Source organism: Impatiens glandulifera, chromosome 7 (assembly GCF_907164915.1).
Source record: "Impatiens glandulifera chromosome 7, dImpGla2.1, whole genome shotgun sequence".
NCBI lineage: Eukaryota > Viridiplantae > Streptophyta > Magnoliopsida > Ericales > Balsaminaceae > Impatiens > Impatiens glandulifera.
In genome coordinates, this window is record NC_061868.1 from 1,619,813 (window position 1) to 1,634,050 (window position 14,238).

Below are 14,238 nucleotides of genomic sequence, written 5' to 3' on the forward strand. Positions count from 1 at the left end.
GTTTTATAATCATATCCATTTTTCTCTCAACTAATCTATTTCTTAGTTTTATTTATATAGTTATTTTGTTTTATAGTTTTTTTAGTATTTAACTTGGAATTAAGATTTATTTTTCAACCAAACACTTCAAAATCTTAGGTACTTTAATATTTGATATTTGTATGTTTTATAAGTGGATAAAATCAATTTCTGTTTATCCTAGGCATTTTTATATATGTGATACATATGATTGAATATAAAACTAATTTAAAAAATATATAAAACAGATAGGAGCTATTTTTTTAGAAGTTACTAAACAAATTAATGTTTTTTATTATTTTGAAACTATCTCCTAATATACTGTAGCCGAAATATAATTTAAATTAATATATATTATTATTTAACTCTTTTTTATGAATAAAATTTTACCTATTCAAAACTATTTAAATTTAAATTCATTTTATTAAAATTTAATTAATGTACTATTATTTTTTTTCATTAATTAGATTTACCTTATATAAATGATTTAAATATATATATATATTATATTTATTAATATATATATATAAAGCTTTCAAAAATCAAACTCAAACATAAATAGATTTTACCAAAATCGGGTAACTTTTAATTTATTAAACATAAAAATATATATATAAATGATCATTTGGTTAAACCACCCATTTTAAAGTTAAAACTATCCACTATCCAATCAAAACCCGGTGGTCAGGTTGGCAATAAATGACAACTAACAAAAACTCTATTTTTTTTGTTTGTCCATTTTTTGATTTTGTTTATCCTCTAAGGTTTGTTTGAGTCTTCATTCTCACCTGATTAGATATGATGAAGTATAAAATGTTAAGGATCAAGGTTGTTTGAACATTATCTAAGCTTCTTTAACAAGGTCATTCTTTTGAAATGGTGCAAAAAGTTCTCCTTGGAACATAATAACATTTGGGAGTCGTTAATTAGATGCAAATATATGTCAGATTTGTCGGGTGGTTCACTATTTAAGAAGTCTAATCGTCTCGTCTATTGTAACATATAAAACGGAATTTTGTTTAGTGGAAGATCGAGTCCATGTTTGGTATGGCTTATAGGAGGACACTTAGTGTGAAAAAGTCTTATTATCGAGTTGATCACATACATTGCTATATGTAAGGAGACCACCATATGTGAGATATTTATATTCGATTCAATAATTTTACTAACTGAATAAGATGTGTTAGAAAGTTTACGTTGATGGTGAGAAGTGGAAGATCAACGTTAGAATTGAGGTGGACTCAAGCTCACCCCGAAAAAAATAAAAATATTTACACTACAAATGCTGATACCAACTGAAACATCCATACTCATATAGTATAACTACTACTCAAACACATATATCTATACATATCTTTAGTAGAAGCCATAAAGTACTGGTCATGTTTAGCATATAATTCATATATACATGCTTCTCAATACAGCCAAAAGAAGCTACAACAAAGTAAGCTAAACTCCATCACAACTATCATGATTCTATACAAGTCTATTTAGACATCCAAGTAAAGATCACAAAATATAAGCAAAGTGAATAAACAAAAAGACAAGTTAAGCCCATCGGTCTTGGTCCTTCCTTCCACACTCATCCCATCATATTGCTCCCCTACAAGACCCAATCCTTCAAGTGAATAATAACTAGGCTTGTGTGACAATCCCTCATTTTTTAAAATTTAATTCACTATTTATTTTTCTAATTCTAAAAATATACCAAATAGTACGCTAATCTATCCGTTTCATTAATAATTTTTCCAACAAAATTTCAAGCCTATCACAATTTCAATTCATGGAACCATCCATGATGATGGGTCACTCGACATTGAGATTGTTGAATTTGTGGAGTGATAAGGTGTCTATGGCTCTCGTAGATGAAAGGATATAAATTTGTTTAGGTGGGTCATTGTTACATTCTTTTTGAAAATGTTGTAATGTCTTAGTTAAATTGAGTGAACTTGTAGTATTTTAAAAGTTTGATCAAGATATCCTTCTTTGGCCAAAGTACTACCAATCCTTTTCATCATGGTCTCACACCCTTCTACTAAGTTTCACCTTATTTCTCTAATTTTTAACTCCTACTAAGTTTCACCTTACCATAATAAATTAATTTGATCATTTGACGGTTGTTGGTAAGCATGTCTTGGGACAGTTAGGGTAGTGTGTTTAAGGAAATATTGAGCTATTATTCTTGTAATTTAATAGTAAACTAATTGGCTGAAAATGAACCAGAGAAACATTTAACGTCAAAAGTCATCATTTGTGACATATTTGTAGCGTCATTATTATGACTTTGGAAGAGGTTAGTATTATGATTCATGTGAACTCGGATGAAAACCTATATTTTTGTTGGAAGACCTCCAAGCTTGATGACTTTTAAGTTTGCATGTTTAGTCTTTGACTTGTGGTCCATTTGTTCAATATACACCACTTTTGTAAGTTTATTGGTTACGTTTATCTCATAAAAGTCAGGTTTTATAATGACCATATTCAACCTAATATGTCATTTTCACGTGCTCATATTCATTAAATATGTATGAATGTTTTAAGAAAGAAAGTTAATAATATTTATGATGTGTGTAAAATCAAAAATAGAAAGAAAAACAATACATTTGTAAATAACTAAACCTAAAATCTATTTTTTTCTAAAAAAACTAATACAAAATAGAGGTAAAAGAAAAGCTAATTTAGTTTATATTACAAAACGTCATTTTGAGGACGATTCAGTCCATATAAACTCTATTAATTTTACATACTTTAAAACTTCAAATTTTAAACTTTTAAGTACAAAAATGTACACATTCACATAAAGACATGAATGAAAAAAAATTATTATTTACATCAATTTGATGTAAATGTAATTAATTGCGGCGGTGAAAATTAGTAAAAATCTAACAATGACATTTTGTCTCAACTTGATTACCATTATTAATTTGTGTAAGCCTAATTGAAACTCTCACTATTGCCGATTATGACTTTGAATTGATGTAAATTTATTATCTGTATCATCATCCATCATATTCGATATTTTTGTAAGTAATGATTGTTGTCAAGTAGGAATCGTTGATCGAGATTGTAAAAATTTATGAAGACGTGATATTTTTTTATTAATGAACAAATAAAATAAAGATACGCAATTAAATACTTGTTATTATAGTAGAACAGAATTTTATGATGATATAACCTTTAAAGCGGCAACTATTATGGTGGATATTAAATTATATATTTGAAAACTAGGTTACATAAAATAGTTAATAACTCGACCGCAAAAAACGATACAAAATTTCACTCTCTCCATTGAATAGATCTTGAGGTACATAGTGATAGAAGATTTAAACTCTCCGGGAATTCATTTCTTCAATTCTTATTGTAACACGTTTTACCTTTGCTCTGTATTTTCTTTGATTTGGTTTGAACCTCGATGTGGTGCTTTTCATTCGAGACATCCTTCTTTTTTGGAACTGACTTATTGCTATTTAATTAAAATTCTAAAAGAGAAGAGATGCAAGAGTTTTGAAATTAAGACAAAACATCCCTTTGTCCTAATTTTGAAAACAAACAAATTTAAGAATTCGAAGGAAATAACAAATTCAAAAATTAGAAAAATACAGCAAACAACCATCAAGAACAACCATCAAGCAAGCATCCATTTTTATCTCACCTTAAACATGGCTTCCTTTGTGACTTTATCAAACATAATCCCCATTTTTGACAAAGCTCCCAATTCTCAATAGTGATTGGCATTCTTCTCCATGTGTTTATAAGAGATAGACCATCAACAACAATATCATTCATACTTGGTCTTCATTCTCCTATTTTAGAGAAAACTCTAGCATTTCTCTCCATCCAAAATGATACACAAGACATCCTTAAAAGTATTTGAATAAATTGGACTTAAATGAGTTTCCTTTAGTCTTTGAAAACACTAAATTAATAATACCACTCCAATCAACTAAGAAAGTTTATAAGCTCAAATTGTCGACTAACTTACCCCAAAGAACTTTAGTGAACTTACGTTCACAAAAAAAAATGAAAAATCGACTCATCACAATTGATGCATAGGACACAACTAGTGTTAGAAATGATCATGAACCTGCTCAATCGATCTCTAGTCATCAGCCTACCTCTATAAACCAACCAAAGTAATCTAATATCGACGTATGATCTTAGAAGACCATACATTGTGATACCACTCAACAATTTGCTCTTGAGAGCGAATACACTGCCATACCGAACTGGAATTAAATTTGTTGTTGATTTCAGCCTCCATTAATGCACATTGGCCTTATTTGAAAGTTTATACGGCTGACCGTCTGAATGATTCTTGTCCCATCCGAATTTAACCTTATAATATAATTGCATTGACTTTCCATAACATCACACACACAGTAGTTAGTTGTTGTTCTCTTCTTATTTTAATGTTTTTGGCTTGATAACTCATAAGAAGGAACTCCTTTGATCCACGGATCATACCAGAATAGAGTGTCTATTCCATCACCGAATTTGACTTTATATAACAATCCCGCATTTTGTTTCAATTTCAGTGAAAATTCATTTGAGATTTAGGGAGACCTAAATTTGACAAAAATCCATCTAACTATTCTTAAATTTTTATTTATCACATTTTAAACTTTTCAATTTAAGAGAATGATGGTTATTATAACTTTAGTTTTCAAATAACATTTTTTTATCCAAATATCCAATGGGTATAGAATGGGTATAGGGTTATTGTGAATTAAAGATAACTTATTTAGAAATTAGATTATATCTAATTTAGTGAGAGAAAACTACGCAGCCGCGGGAGGACTCTGTTTATGAAGAAGGTCATCGGGTGGTGTTTGATGCTCGGATGACGGCTGAGGGTTGATCTGGAGCGTCGCAAGGATGGTTTCTTGTGAAGAAAAACCCTGAGTTCGATCCGATGTGAGACGCGAGAGTTCTCCATCCGAGCCTAGAGGCCTTTGCTATCGATTGAAGGACCAGGAAATTTGGATAAAATTCCTCCAAGTGTTCGTCATGACGAAACAGATATGTCAATCATATAAATTTTCCACTTTTCTGACAAATAATTGAGCAAATGAAAATGTTTGATTTTCAGATCTTTTTAACAAATGAAGGATTTCTCGATAATCGTGCATATTTTATGAGACATTCTTTGTTTGTAAAAAAGATCTAAAATCAAGCATTTGTATTTGCTCAATTGTTTGACAAAATAGTGGCAAATTGCATTCTACTGCTATTGTTGTCAAAAGCTAGAAGACAGATAATCTTCTTGAGCTTACCTACAAACCTAGGTAAGATGTTGATAAAATTTCAAATGCTATTGATTTGCTAATTTGTATGAATTGGGATGAAATTCTAGTTATAGTTCAATGTTATCAGTTTTTTTATTATTTTGATGAAAAACTAATTGTTTGATGAATTGCTTTTATTATTGAGTTAGAATGTGTTTATTAACTGTTAGCTTCGTCCAAATAGATTGATTGAATGAAATGTATTTGATGATGATTTGAATTGAATTGGACATAATTTGAAAACAGAATTTCAAATTGTATTTTCCAGAATTAGGAAATGTTAAACTTGATGTTCTAGATTCATATTAATGTTTATCACGTACTAATCTATAGAAATAATTTCTCTTGCATGTCAATGAATATGATATTTATCTTATTAGGAAACTAGACAACGATATCTCTAAAAAACCTTGAATGATTAAGTAATTATTTGTTTGAGGAAGAGTTTTGTTAATTGGTGACCCATGGTTAAGATGGTGACATTGATCAGTTTTGGATTAAGTTGATGGATTTCTCATACTAGGTTTCTTTCATGTTAATGTACATTCTTTTAATTCTTTAGAAGGTCAACTTTTTATTAGAACAAAAAGGAACACAATAAGCGTTCAATTATTACATAAAATGATGGGGGAGAAAAAAAAAACAAAAAAAAAATAGGGAGAAAGGAACATAAAACTGTAAATTACAATGTGCATTCCGCATACTACATGTACAAAATTCATTTTATTTAAAAATACGGAATAAATATATTTACATTAAAGTACATAAATAACATCCCTGATTGATTCTTTATCTGATGTATTCATTTTAGACTTTATTTGTTACTTTATCTCTTTATTTGTTTCACATTATTTTAATAATACATTTTTTTTCCTTATTTAGATGTTCCTGACTAACATTAGGATACAATACTTTCCTAGTTTAGAAGCAGCCTAAATGCCTAATTGTTATATATTTTTGCAACCAGGAAATGATGAAGAAGATCACATTGAAATGATGAAGGAAAGATATGTCAGATTCTTGAGATTCGTGAGCTTCGTGAGCTTCAACCACCACGCCTCAACCCCAATGGCCCCTACAAACCCTATGTAAGATGTTGATTCAATTTAATTAATCAGCTAATTTGTAAGAATTTAAATGAAAATCATGTTTTAGCTCAGTGTAATTGATTTCTAAATCTTTGATTGATGAATTTTTCTATTCTTGAGTTTAAATGTGTTGATTAACTAGGTTGATTTGACCCAAATTGATTGATTGATTACATGAATGCATATAATATTGATTTGAATTGCATTGGAGCAATATTTTGAAAACATATTTTCATAATGCATTTTCTGAAGTTAGGAAAAGGATAAAATTGACGAATAAAATTCCTAGTAAATGCTTATCACATACCAATCTATGTAAATAAACCCAATATTTAACTCATTAACAAATTAAACAACGATATGTCTAAACCTTGAAGATTAAACCATTATTTTTCTTAAAAAAGACTTGTGTTAATTGGTAAACCATGGTTAAGATAGAGACATTCATCAATTTAGAGGTTAAATTGATCAATTTTCTCATTCTTATTTTATGCTTCTTCCAAACGCTGGAGTAGATCCTAAAGAGATACCGCTTCCTCATGAATTTATTTTGAATCGGGATCTTTCGGCTCAACTTTATCCCAGTTTTGCCGAGGGAGAAACTCCATTTTTCACCTTGAATTGGTCAAAATATGCAGAATTTCTTACTTTTCGCGGAGGATTAGATCCAGTAACTGGTGGTCTATGGTTAACCAAATAACACACCATCATTTAGCTATTGCAATCCTTTTCCTGATCGCGGGTCACATGTATAGGACCAACTAAGTAAATTGGTCTTTTGACGTCAATTTTGAATTATAAATATGGTTTAGTCTTTCTTCTTTAAGTTTGTTGGACAATCTTATTTATTAATGAAGTTTTAATATTTAAAGAAAAAAGGACAATGAAGAGTCTAGGTGATGATATATGTCAACTTACATGTTCTTTAAAACTAGTTTATGACTTAACTCCAATGTACATTGATTTAATTAATCTTCCAGAACATAATAAATTCTGGTTCCAAGTTAGATAAAATGGAAGGCATATAGATAAGACTTTTAGCTTAGAGTTCACTTGATTCTTAACTTATTTGAAAAAAAACAAGTTATGAAACCCAAACAAAGATAGGCAAGTCATTCTTAAAAAATTTCTCAATTAGTACTTGAGAGATTAAATATGACACTTTTAGCCTGGAATTTGCAGAAGAACACCATGGATTTCCATCTAATACATCATTAACATGTGTAAACTTTGCTTTGTATTTAGTCATACTATTTATAAAATTGATCAAAGCATTTGAAGTCATTTTAATGATGTTTTTTTCTTTTAAATTGAGAAACAAACAGTGCTAAGGAGACCAATATGAAGTGGTGTAACAAGGAAAATAGTGACAATTACGAATGCTAAAACAGAACTGGGAGTGAGCAATATCTTCTAAAGGTAAACTTAAATATTTTTTATAATTAATTTATGACTTAATTCCCATGTTCATGTAACATAACTAATATTTAAGAAACATTTTAAATTAAGGTTTATGTCATATACATGAAAGTGAAAATGAAAAACATTTTAAGAAAAGACATGCAACTAATTTTATAAAACTATTTTTAGCCTAAAGTTTGTCTGCAATCCTTTTAAGGCATTTCCTATCTTGTTTAAGCATCAACCATTGGACTATTTTACCTCTCACTTTTGTGTATTAGACATTGTTTGTTTTAGAATGTGTTTTTAGTGTCGTGCCTCTAATCAATAGCCCCAATTAGCTAGGAGGACTCCGCGTTGAATTCTTCATTCCCATTATTGGAAAACTTTATTTTTTTGGTACGACTCCTTAGATGTTGCAGTTATTAATTGCCTTTTACAAAACCTGAAATTTGAAATGAAAAATGATATATTTTATTTTAGACTGGTTAGAATGCTTCAGTTTTTCTTTATCTTTTAATTATTTCATACTCATATCCATCTAAATTTCCAAAATAGCATCCAAAGTTTATATTTGAACTGAAAGAAATATAAGTATTTGATTGTTAGGGGAAGTAATATGTAGAATAAACACTGGTATATATACAATTAATCAAGTCTATCAAATGTTGACTGTAAAAATACTTGAGAATGAACTGCTCATCTGTTTTGGTTTTCTTAACTTGTTTGTTTTCAAATAAGTAAAGATTTCCTAGTTTTTGTTAGTCAATCTATTGAATATTTTTCTTTTTTTAATTATTGTATTTTACACTCTTATTCATTTAAAAAGAAAAAAATTGTTGGATCATCGGTTGTAACTTGTATTTATTTTGATGGATTCTCACCATTTGTATCATTTTCGTATTCCTAATGATCATATGTTGCCTCCAAACTTGATTCAATGTAATTGAGGTGCCACAAAATGACTTTCCATTCAATGCATCATAAACTTTCTTATCAAAAAATTTGGCAATTTCATCACTTTCTATTGGTTGTTGTCATATTCCAGAATGATTTAGCTTATTCATTCAATACCAATTTTTTTGTTTTTATTTTCTTAAAACCTACAATTAGCTTACTCCATCTTTTCTAGCATTGAACTGCTTTCATTTTCATGTCATTCTTTTTGCAGAAGGATGAAACGACTCCCCATTTTGGTTTAGTCTGATTTGATGCAGAAAATGTTTTAAAACTATGTTATTTCTTTTTCTTAGACTTTCTGTCATGTTTTTTTACCCTGTATGAACATAAGGATCTCTTTTATACTCCATTTGAGATGTCGTGCATTTTAGTAATTCTCGCACTCTTCATTCTCTTCTTGTAGCTCTACTCCTTGATTTGTTGAATGCACATCATTGATTCAACCAATTAAGGAGTTAAATTACATAAAAAGATTGAAGACACTAAAATGCTAAAACATTCCCAATGGAGTGAGTTTGTTGATTGTAAAGGGTAAAAACATAGAAGGAGTCTAAAAAAGGATAACAAATATTTGATGCATTTTTTGTATCAAATCAGACTAAAGCAAAATGAGAAGTTATCTCATCGTTCTACATAAAGAATAACCTGAAAAACAAATCGTTAAGTGCCAGAAAATATGGAGTAAGTTTGTTGCATGTTTCATGAAAATAAAAATGAAAAAATCGGTGATAAAAAAGGAAGCTGAATGATTCAGGAATATAACATTTACCAAAAGAAAGATAATTAAGTTGTTCAATTTTTTTAGAAGAAAGTTTATGGTTAAATTAAGAATATGATTTGTTATCGAAATACCACAAATCAATTATATTCGTTGATTGTCAAAGGAGCATGTAAGTGTTCTGGATTTATATCTCATTTACCTACATTTTTTGAATTTAGCATGACCATCAACAATTTAGTTAAGGATAACAGTGAATGGTTTGATACACTCGGGATGTATTTAATTGATGAATATTGTAAATAATTTCACAATCAAGAAACAATTATAGTTTCTAATGAGTTGACGCAACGTAGTGAAATTCTATTTGCTCCATACTTTAAATATATAGTTTAATAGAAACTTCTAAACTTATTTATAATTGGGCATCTTGCATTTATCATTGTATCTTCTAAGACCATATGTTTGCACCAAATGTTGAGATTGAAGATAGAATAGTGAATCTGTATTTTGTTTTTAACGACACGATTACAAATAATATTTTTCTGATATTTCGGATTAGTACGTGTTTCAAACAAACAACTAATATTTCAGTATTTAATTCGGAAAATTTTCACAAAACATTTGGTCATCCTTCCAATGGAGTTATTAAATTCATTTACCTGAAGGTAAAATTCTTTAATAGAAATATACATATCTCTTCATATTCATTATATAAGTAAATTAGATTGCCTTTTCTTCGTCGTGTTACCAAGACTAACAAAATATTTGAATTTATTCAGGTTTATTGTAGGTCTTATATTTTAAACAAAAATAACACATACAAAGATAAAAAAAAAAAAAAATACAGGTTGTATATGGATTTATAAAACAAAAACAAAATTTCATATCGATGTTAGTATAACCAAGTGTACATTTAGTTGGCAAATTGGTACAATCAAATTGATGTTATAGATTTTCACCAAAGTTTTGCTCACCCGTTAGATTTTTACAAAAAAAAATATTCGAAAATAACTTTTTGTCATTTTATTAAAAAATCTCAAACGTGAAAACCTACACGAGTTTGGAATTAGGAAAAACAAGCATTTACCTTAATTTAATAAAATATCAAACCAAAAGAAACAAGCATCTCAACAATTCACATATAAATTATATCATCTTGCCTTGTAATAAGAGGCCTTATAATAAGAGGTATTCATGACTTCATCATTCTTGATGCACCATTTTTTTACAAAGCTCTCAATTATCCATAGTTGTGGGAATTCATCTCCACGTGTAAATAAGAGCATGGCCATCCACCACAATATTTTGTCATGTATGCTCTTCATCACGCTTTGTCCTAAGAAAAAACCTTGAATTTATTTCCATATGATAAACAATAGCAACAAAATAGCATTTAATGACATTACTGAAAAACGAATGACCCTTAGCCTTACCAAACACCCATTCTTTGATATGAGTCCATTCCTTGGGAAAATTTCTCAACCCCATGGCCTCAGCACAACTCCTCCAGATTGTAGCCGTGTAAGAGCATTCACCAAGGATGTGGGCAATTTAGAATATACAACGCAGCCTGTACTCGGGATTGTCATATATTTCTTGATTCTGTCCCTTGTTGTGAGTCTATCCCGAAATGTCAGCCACAACACAACTTGATGCCGGGTATAACTTTGGGAGACCATATCAAATAAGACCAGTCAGTATCATGTCCCCTTACTCGAATATTCTGCCACACAAGATATATTAGAGCTGAATCTGCCATTGTCCTCCACCTTCCAACTATGTATATCAACACGATCATGAAACATCAGACTATTCATTGCATTCAGAATTCTCTCCTCTTCTGGGATTCTCCTCAGAAGAGTATTTCAAATTCCATTCTTGATATTACGCACCTTAGCCATAATACATTCCCTTCTAATACGAACACCGCCAAACTCCGGATTATCAATGATTGTCTACTCTTCAAACCATGGATCATGCCAAAACAAGTACCTCTACCGTCTCCAAAAGAAATCTGGAACATTCTACCAGCACTCTGCCTTAGCTTAATGACTTTCTTAAAGATTCTACCGTGTCCAAATACTATCCTTGGCTTTTATGATTTTTACAAACTTTGACCGTCACAAGTAATGATATTTACATCTTAATGTAAATAATATTTTTTTCATTCTTGTCTGGATAAAGATGTATACATTTATATACTTTGAAGGTTTGAAATGTTGATTTCTAAACCATGTATGTAAAATCAAGTTGTGTTTGGTAAACCTGCAATTAATGGAATTGAAATTGGAATTGGAGTGATAGATTATGGAAATAATCTTTATATTAGGCATATAAAATAATATCATAGATTATGAAAATAATCTTTATATTAGGAATATAAAATAATATCGTTATTATATTATTAGTTTCCTTATTAATCTTTTATAATGTATATATATTGGATATTTCCCTGATGTAAAGATGAAACAAGATTCTCCCTATTCTTTCATGGTATCAGAGCCCTAGGTTCTCTTTTCTTTTTTTCTAAACCCATCTTCCGCTTCTTTTCTCTAAACCTAACTTTTGTTTCTTTTCTTTCTCTCTTCTTCATCTATGGTCGAAAACAAGGTTCATCCAGCCACCATTGTTTCCAACATCAAGGCGTGCATCCCTATCACCCTTGATTATGAAGGAAAACAATACAACAGCTGGTCCACCCTTTTCAACTTCATTGTCGTGCTAATATGGTGATCAACCATATTCAACCTCTAACAGTTAATCCTTCGGTCGCGGTTCCCGCTTCGACGGAAGCCGAAAAGGCTTTAACACAGAGACTTGATGACATTGTTCGTCAATGATTTACGGGACCATTTCTAATGATCTCCTAAATTCCATCCTCGATCCTGATGACTCGGCAGTTGATGCTTGGAACAGATTGCAGCAATTTTTTCTTAACAACAAATCTGCAAGAGCTTTGCAATTTGATGCGCAATTTACAAACACTAAGCTTGCTCATTTTGATGGTGTTAAGTCTTATTGCGCTCAGCTAAAAACTCTAGCTGATAATTTGAGGAATGTTGGAGATAAAGTCTCTGACAATCGAATGGCTCTACAACTTTTGAAAGGCCTCTCGGAGGAATATAAGCTCTTTCGAACGTCCGTTCGTCATCTTAACCCGTTGCCCTCTTTTGATACTCTTCGTTCAATGCTTGAATTAGAAGAACATGAGAATGCTGTTGATCTCTCTATTGAGTCTCATGTAGAGGCTCACATCACCCAATCTCATTTATCGTCCCAAAATAATGCTGATAATTCTCATTATTCTTCTCGGGGTAATAATCAACGTAATGGTGGCAATGGCCGAAAAACCACCAAGGGAAAGGGCAGCTCCGGCAAGGGTAAGGGTGCCTCTGGAAATCAACAGCGTAATGGTGGTGCCTCGCAGCAGCAGCAAAACCCGCAGCGTGGTCCTTCCTTGATCAATAGTTATAATAATTTAATTATTGTTGGTGATGGTAGCAAAATTCCAATTCATGATTATGGTCACAAATCTCTACACCAAAACACACTTCAACTAAAAAATGTCCTTCATGTCCAAAACTAGTCAAAAATCTCATCTCCGTTAGGAAATTCTCTATTAATAATAATGTTTCCATTGAGTTTGATCCTTTTGGGTTTACTGTGAAGGACTTGCAGACGGGGAGCAAACGAGTGAGATGTAATAGTAGTGGCAATCTCTACCCTTTTCTCACAGATCGTCAAGTCTTCTCTTCTTTCACACCGTCAGCTTTTCCAGTTATTTATCCAAATATATGGCATTCCCGTCTCGGTCATCTGGGAAATGCAATTTTAAATTCATTGCGTAGTAGTAATTTCATTCAATGTCCTAAGGCTAAACATGTTTGTCATTCTTGTCCTTTGGGTAAATTAATAAAATCGCCTTTTCCCGATTCTATGTCTCATACTACTATGCCATTTAACATTATACACAGTGATTTGTGGACATCCCCTATTCCTAGTTCTCTCGGCCATAAGTATTATGTTCTCTTTCTTGATAATTACACGAATTTTTTATGGACTTTTCCGATCTCTTCTAAGTCTCAAGTCTATAAGTTATTTATTCGTGTTCGAACATATATTCGTACTCAATTTGAGAGAGAAATTAAGGCATTCCAATGTGACAATGGTACTGAATTTAAAAATGTTCGTTTTGAAAAATTCGGTCACCAACATGGTATGACTTTTCGTCTTTCTTGTCCTTATACCTCTCCTCAAAATGGCAAGGCCGAAAGAAAAATAAAAACAATTAATAATATTGTTCGCACTATTCTCTGTCATGCATCCATGCCACCATCGTTTTGGCATCATGCTCTCGAAATGGCTACCTACCTTCACAACATCTTACCTACAAAGCTTCTTGGTTATAATTCTCCAACTCATATTTTGTATCAAAAGCATCCTAACTACTCTCATCTTCGAGTTTTTGGGTGTTTATGTTATCCTCTTTTTCCACCATTCAAAATACACAAGCTTGAACCTCGGTCTTCTCCTTGTGTTTTTCTTGGCTATCCGCCCAATCATAGGGGATATAAATGTTTTGATATGTCATCTCGAAAAATTATAATAGCCAAACATGTATGGTTCGATGAGTCAGCATTTCCTTTTTCCAAAATTCATACTCCGAAATCTCACACATACGATTTTTTGAGTCATGATTCAGGTGCCCTTAACACCCATCTCTTGCATCAAATTCTCACCACACCCGAGCACCAACACCAACTCA